Source organism: Bidens hawaiensis, unplaced genomic scaffold, assembly GCF_021521415.1.
Source record: "Bidens hawaiensis isolate Kalapana, Puna unplaced genomic scaffold, B.hawaiensis_p1.1 tig00041767_1, whole genome shotgun sequence".
NCBI classification, from domain to species: Eukaryota; Viridiplantae; Streptophyta; class Magnoliopsida; order Asterales; family Asteraceae; genus Bidens; species Bidens hawaiensis.
The window spans coordinates 62,623-71,179 of NW_027497404.1; positions in this window are offsets into that span (position 1 = coordinate 62,623).

Genomic DNA, 8,557 nt, shown 5'->3' on the forward strand with positions numbered 1-8,557 from the left:
ATTTTTTCCCTAAAGATCTGGAGACACAATCTATATGGTAGTAAATTTACTGTATTTACAGATCATAAAAGTTTAAAATATATCTTTGGGCAAAAAGAGCTTAACATGAGGCAAAGACGCTGGATGGAAATTCTTAGCGATTATGATTGTGAAATCCTATACCGTGAAGGTAAGACAAATATAGTAGCCGATGCATTATGCAGAAAAGAGCATGAGAAACCTAAAAGAGTACGAGCTCTAAGGTTAGAACTTCAAATCAATTTAATTGATGAATTAAAGAATGCTTAGAAACAAGCAATAGAAGAAAATAATATTGCTGATGAGAAAAGAAATGGTACCATTGATCTACTTGTCAAAGGAAATGATGAAATTCTCCGAATGGGGAACAGGATTTGGATACCAATCATAGGAGGATTAAGAGAAAAGATTCTCGAAGAATCCCATAACTCCAAATACACAATGCATCCTGGAAGAGATAAAATGTATTAATATTTGAAGAAAATCTATTGGTGGATAGGAATGAAAAAGGACATAACTAGTTATGTTTCAAAATGCTTAACTTGTTCACAAGTTAAAGCAAAACATCAAAAGCCATCAGGATTACTTCAACAATTAGAAATGCTAGAGTGGAAATGAGAATTAATAACAATGGATTTTGTTACCAAATTACCTACCACAAGAAAAGGTAATGACACAATCTGGGTAATTATGGATAGATTAACAAAATCAGCTCATTTTATTCCAATGAAGGAAACTTTCAAAATGGAACAATTAGCTAAGCTGTATGTGGACAAAGTTGTCTCATTACATGGAGTTCCATTATCCATTGTATCGGATCGGGATAGTCGTTTTACTTCTCATTTTTGGAAAAGGTTCCAAGTAGCTATGGGAACAAAATTAAACTTGAGCACGGCATACCATCCACAGACTGATGGTCAAAGTGAAAGGACCATACAAACATTGGAAGACATGCTAAGAGCATGTGTAATAGATTTTGGTGGAAATTGGGATAACCATTTACCACTAATAGAATTCTCCTATAATAACAGTTATCATACAAGCATTAACGCTGCCCCATTTGAAGCCCTTTATGGACGAAGGTGCAGAACTACAGTGTGTTGGGAAGAAATAGGAGGAAAACAATTATCAGGTCCTGAAATCATACAAGAAAGTACTAATAAGATAAATCAAGTTAAGGAAAGATTAAAGACCGCAAGAGATCGTCAGAAAAGTTATGCGGATCATCGACGCAAACCATTGGAATTTCAAGTTGGAGACAAAGTGCTACTGAAAGTATCTCCATGGAAAGGAGTAATCCGATTCGGCAAGAGAGGAAAGTTAAGTCCAAGATTTGTTGGACCATTTCAAATTCTCAAACGAATTGGACCAGTAGCCTATCAGCTAGAATTACCAGAGGAAATGTCCGGTATACATGATGTATTTCATGTAAGTAATTTAAGGAAATGTTTAGCTGATAAAACACTAGAAGTACCCCTTCAAGATATAAAGGGAAATGAAAAGTTGAAATTCGTTGAGAAACCTTTGCAAATTGAAGATAGAAAGATCAAGAATCTCAAGCATAAAAGAATAGTTCTGGTCAAAGTGAAGTGGGATTCAAAACGTGGACCAGAATATACTAGGGAATTGGAATCTGAAATGAAACGAAAGTACCCACACTTATTCCAATCAAATCTCGAGGACGAGATTCAAAATAAGGAGGGGAGACTATAACAAACCACAAATAAAGGATAAAGAGATAAGTGAAGGAAATTCCATTCCACACTCGTGGAGGAAAGAAATGGAGAAGGAATCACCGTAGTATAAATAGGCTTGTAAGTTCTTGTCCCGCATCGCTAGATTAACAAACTAGTGACTCTTTATAAGAAAGAAAATTTCTATGTTAATGTTCTTATAAGACATATCACACCCAATGGTCCTAGCGAAGGATGCGAAGCACCCGAACGCGCACGCGCACGGGCACGGGAACAGGCTCGGGCGAAGTGCGATGGGCGCAATGTGGCGCTTTGATGGCGCACTTTGCACTTCGCACGCTCGCATCGCCGCGAGCCGCATTAAGGGCTGCCTTTATTTTTGTTGGAAATTAAGATTTAAAAAAACTAATTAAGATTTAAAAATAATAATAATAAAATAAAAATCCTTCCATCGCGATACGCGACGGGTTTAGATTACCCATCGCGTACCGCGACGTGGAGGTTACGCAGACGAGACACGTAGCCTGCCACGTAGCAGGCCTAGGGCTGACTCGACATAGCTACAAGACTCTTCGCGATACGCGACGGCTTTCTATTTATGGCCATCGCGTACCGCGATGGGGTCCGAAACTTACTATAAATACGTGAAGGAAATTTCATCCCACATTGGTGGAGGAAAGAAATGGAGAAGGAACCACCATAGTATAAATAGGCTTGTAAGTTCTTGTCCCACATCGCTAGATTAACAAACTAGTGACCTCTTTATAAGAAAGAAAATTTCTATGTTAATGTTCTTATAAGACATATAACACCCAGTGGTCCTAGCAGAAGGTGCGAAGCACCCGAACGCGCACAGGCTCGGGCGAAGTGCGATGGTCGCAATGTGGCGCTTTGATGGCGCACTTTGCACTTCGCACGCTCGCATCGCCGCGGGCCGCATTAAGGGCCGCCTTAGTATTTTTGTTGGAAATTAAGATATAAAAAAAATAATAATAATAAAATAAAAATCCTTCCATCGCGATATGCGGCGGGTTTAGACTACCCATCGCGTACCGCGACGTGGAGGTTATGCAGATGAGACACGTAGCCTGCCACGTGGCGTGCCACGTAGCAGGCCTAGGGATGACTCGACATAGCTACAAGACTCTTCGCGATACGCGACGGCTTTCTATTTATGGCCATCGCGTACCGCGATGGGGTCCGAAACTTACTATAAATAGAAAAGCAACGGGACTTCATTTCTTTGCTCAAAAGTCTCTTTTCTCTCTGAACACACACACTCATATAAGTATATTATAAGTATAATACCAAGTTATCGCAACGATATCCTATCCGAGCGAAAGAAATATACACGAATCCAAAAGCTCTGCCTGTTAAGGTATGACATTGTGCCATCGTGTAAAGTTTCTAATCTCATGATTATCGTTATGATTATTGGTTTTATACTAGTTTAGACATACTACATTGTGTTTATCCTAGGTGCTTAATACAAGAGGCGTTCTTTAATTATAAACTTACAAGGTGAGACATTCGACTTTTTGCACAAATCACATTTGCGTGAGACAATTATTTTTCCGTCATTTTCATGATGATTTCAAAACTTATAAAAATCATGGCAAATGGTCTAAATGTTTTCAAATATATTTTTAAAAGTATTTTAAGTACATTATAGTGATTAAGTCTCTGTAGGCTTACGGGATGATTACTATTGGTATTGTGGGGTTTTGTATTCAAGGCTTGCCTACTGGGCTATTACACGCTACTTATTGGACAAGTGTTAACCAAGTAATATGACCACAGTCATAGATACGGTCGAGTGACAAGTACCTTTCGGTAATTTGTAAGCAGGCAGATGTAAAAACATCTTAATGCTGTAACTGTAAACTGTGTCATTTTCAAATGAATGTACTCACAAGTATTTCTTGCTGATCAAATATTTTAAACATGTTTCAGGTGACTTGTTAGAGACAAAGGAATGATGCCTGCGGGCTTCCAGCTTAAAAAAATGTTTGTCACCAGAATAAAGAAACGTGTTTTGTAAATTAGGGTTTAACCTATAAAACTTATGTTTGTATCAAAAGGGATTAAATTCCCGGTTTATCATAATAATAATCATGGTGTTTTTATAACTCTGATCATTTTTTCTAACTACGGTTCTGATGAAATTTTCCGCTGCAAAATAATTTAATAAACACCGATACCACCAATCAATGTTCACGGCTTCCCTCCCGGGGTATAGGGATCGGGGGCTGTGACAAGAATACAGTGCCCCATATGTACCACAACAGAACGATGTAGCTGAAAGAAAGAATAGAACGTTGATTGAAGCTGCTAGAACGATGTTCGCTGATTCAAAGCTTCCAGTCCAGTTTTGGAATGAGGCAGTGAATACTGCTTGTTATACACTCAATCGAGTTCTAACGGTTAAAAGACTCAAGAAGACTAGTTATGAAATATTGAATAATCGTAAACCTAATTTAAAGTACTTGGAACCATTTGGGTGTCCTTGTACTATGTTGAAAAAGGATGTGGGAAAGTTTGATGAAAAAGCCATTGAAGGTTATTTCTTGGGGGTATGCGTCACCTAAGAAACGAGTGTTTAATTTTACGTCTGGTTGTGTTGAAGAATGGTACCATGTGGACTGATAAAAGTACACTACTCCTCCTCAAGGAAAATGTACTGACTGGATGTTTGACTATAATGGCTTATTTAATTAATTTACTCCAACGACCGATCATCCAGATGAAGATTTAGTTCGTGCTTATTTTGAAGAACACTTGGAAATTCCAAGCTTTGCAAGTTCTAATGATGTTGAAGTTCCAATAGATGCTCCTACTGAAGAACCTGATAATGAGTCTCCTGTTCATTTTGATAATGCTTCTGCTTCATCTGATGATAATGAAGTTGTGGATCAAGTTATTGAACTTGATAGTGTTGTTTCATCTCATGAATTGGGTGAACATTACACTAACTTATTTGAAAATGTTGTTGTTTCTGAAAATCCTACTCTCAGGATTCATAATTACCATCCACAAGAAAACATTATTGGAGAACTTAATGTGGGAGTTCAAACACGACATCAAGTTGCTCCATCAAGTGAAAATAATGTCCTATGTGCGTATACTGATGTACACTCGTCTGGAATTGTAAATCTTGCTAAATTCTCTTGTTTTCTATCCCATGTTGAGCCAACGACTCCTCGTGTGCCACTTCAAGATCCTTCTTGGGTAGAAGCCATGCAAGAAGAATTAAAGCAATTTGCACGTTTAGGTGTTTGGGATCTTATCGACAAACCTGCTAGAGTCAAAAAGGTGATTCCGACTAAGTGGGTATACAAATGTAAGAAAGATGATCGTGGGGTAATTGTGAGAAACAAGGCACGATTAGTAGTGCAAGGTTTTCATTAGCAAGAGGCTACTGATTACACTGAAGTATATTCTCCAGTTGCAAGATTAGAGTCGATTCGAATCTTTCTGGCATATGCTGCTTACAAGAATATTAAATTTTATCAAATGGATGTCAAGAGTGCTTTTCTCAATTATGAACTTCATGAGGAAGTGTTCGTCTTACAGCCTCCAGGTTTTGAAGATCCTGATTATCATGACCGTGTTTACCGATTAAACAAGGCATTATATGGTCTACATCAAGCCCCGAGAGCTTGGTATGGCACGCTCGCCGACCATCTGACGGATAATGGTTACAAACGTGGAACTGTTGACTGTACTTTGTTTTATAAGAATATTGGTGATGATCTTCTCCTCGTTCAGATTTATGTTGATGTCATAATCTTTGGGTCAACAAACGACATGTTGTGTAAGGAGTTCGAGAAATAAATGCAAACCAAGTTCGAGATGAGTTCAATGGGAAAGATGAATTTCTTTTTAGGGTTGCTGGTTCATCAGTCTGCGAAAGGAATCTTCATTCATCAGACAAAATATGTGAACGACGTCTTGAACCGATTCAAGATTACTGCCGAAAAAATCCCTTCTACTCTTCTTCCCTTGGGTTACAATTTATCACCGGATGAATTGAAGGATACCGTTGATCCGACCCTCTATCGAGCTATGATTGGTTTTTTAATATATTTAACTGCTTCTCGACCCGATATAATGTTTGCTGTTTGTTTATGTGCTAGGTACCAAGCTAGTCCCCGAGTGACTCACCTGGCAGCGGTCAAGCGTATTTTGCAGTATCTTAGGGGAAATCCTGACATTGGGTTATGGTATCCCAAAGATGATAAATTTGATCTTACCGCTTATTCTGACTCAGACTATGGAGGATGCAAGATTAATTTCAAGTCTACCACAACGGGATATCAATTCTTAGGAAGTCGGCTTGTTTCCTGGCAGTGTAAGAAGCAGACAACGGTCTCTACTTCAACCGCCGAAGCTGAGTATGTTGCAGCCTCGAGTTGCTGTTCCCAGGTTTTGTGGATACAACAACATCTTCGCGAATACGGTTTGAAGTTTCTTACTACTCCCATCTTGATTGATAATTCTGCTGCAATTAGTATCAACAAAAATCCCGTACAACATTCTAAAACGAAACATATCGAAATTCGATATCATTTCATACGGGATTGTTATGAAAAGAAATTAATTGACCTTGAGAAAGTACATACCGATTTTCAGAAAGCCGATCTATTTACCAAAGCCTTTGATAAAACACATTTTCAATTTTTGCTTGGTTTAAATGGATTGAAGACCCTTGCTGATATCCTGAAATAAGGATGATTATCTGTCTTTTCTGTTAATTCTGGTTTATCATATTACTTTGTTTTTAGGGTTTAGGGGGGTGAATCTTAGAAAATACAAAAATATTATGCGTTTCGTTTGTATAGATAAAACCCAAAAACATTAGAAAAACTTTGAAAAATCAAAACTACTGTGATCTTTCTTAATTTCTTGAACTTAATTTGAAAAACCAAAAACATCTTAAATTTGAAAAATCAAAAAGATTGTGTTTTCAGTTTGTACAGAAAATTTTTGAAAAGGTCAAAAAGAATGTGAAATTCCTGTTTATGAAGAAAAATCCGAAAAGACAAAAAGATTGTGATTTTAGTTTGTAAAGAGAAAAACCAAAAAGATTTTTGCTTACGTTCACTAAAAATTATGTCATTTACTTCTATTTGAAAGACATATACCTGTATATGTTTGGTCCTGATAATTTCTTGTAAATCTTCGGGATAGCCATTTACCTGATAATGGAAAGTATTTGGGGTGTTCATTAAGCTTTCTATTTTATTTTTAGCTAAAAATTATGTTAATTATTTAAGTTTGTGAAGCATGCTTGCATGTATTGGTCCTATTATCTACTTGTAGATGGACATAATAGCCATTAATTTATGAACTTAAAATTAACCGGCGCAATTAAATTTTTGTTTATGCTCCTCAAAATTTTGAGTTTTTGAAGCAAAAAGAGAATATGATAGTACATTGATGATTTGACTCCAAATCCAGAAAGAAATAAGCTTAAAAGACGAGTGCTTAATCATTGGTGCATTGATAGGTCTTATTCAAGCTGTTAGAGTAAAGTAAGTGATATAAACCTAAAGAAAAGCCAAATTGAAAGATGTGTTAGTCTCTAGCAAAAATCTCGGTGAGGATGGCAGAAATGTAATAACCAGTCATACTCAAGCCTTATAGTTGTTGATCTCCCAAAAATATAATAAAGCAAATAACAAGCGTTAGGATTCTGGACACTGTGAGTCTTTATGCGGCTTAATCATCTGGGTATTCATATGCATGAATATTTCACTCGCTTTTAGAGCAAACCCAAAATCATTAAACTTGATCACTGCTGTACTTCGTACAATCCAAATTACTGACTTGATCAAACTCCGCTGTTAGTCATACAATTGTTCCTCCCATGCGCGCGTCTCAATACCAAAGAAACGGAACCCAGGGGATACAATGTATGTAAGCCGACAGATGGACTCGTGCATACTCACTCACAGTATAGGAAACTTGATGCATTGCTCAAAACATTCTAAAAATTTCAAATTTTGATCAATACTATAACGGTTTAAGTCAAGTTGGGGTGATTTGGCAAATATCAAATTAAGCTTGAACCGAGATTAGGGGATGATAGTTTTATTCTGTGCGCTAATTGAACCTTAAAATCATATCACAAAAATGCTCGAAGGTTTGTTATAAGATTTAAGTGGACAACAATATCAATGACCGAGTTAACGCCAGTCACAATATCGCTGAAATACAAAACTGTGATGGAAGGGCATTTTGGTCAATATGATTCTCTGCTCAAACTTGACAAAAACACAAAAACATGTTCTGCTTTTGAAAAATCATAAAAAAACAAAAAATATTGTCTACTTTTCTAGTTCGGATATTTCTGTAATACATTCTTTAATTTTTTACAAAATACCAAAAATATTTTTTTTTTCATTTTACATATTATTTAAGTTGTAATTTAAATTATATTTTTAAATGAACGTAAAAACTTTTTAAGTTATTTGATTTTCGAGATAAACGACCTCGGTAACTCGTGTAAGTTAATTAGATAAACATATTTATGTAATTCTTTTATTTATTTATTTAATTATTTAAGTTAAAATTAAATAAACTATGATTCGTTATTTATGGATAACGAATTAGGTTGTTTTAACGAACTACACTCCAGTTCGTTCAACTAATTCTCTTCCGCACTCTGTAACGAAACAAGTCTAATTCGTTATGCATACTTAACGAATCAAGCACGAATCAAGGCTAATTCGTCATCTCATGTGTTCAGTTTAGATAATGAATCAAGCCGATTCGTTATTTCAAAACTCATATGAATTAGGCCAATTCGTGCATTGGGAAACGTGTCAAAAATGGGTATAAAG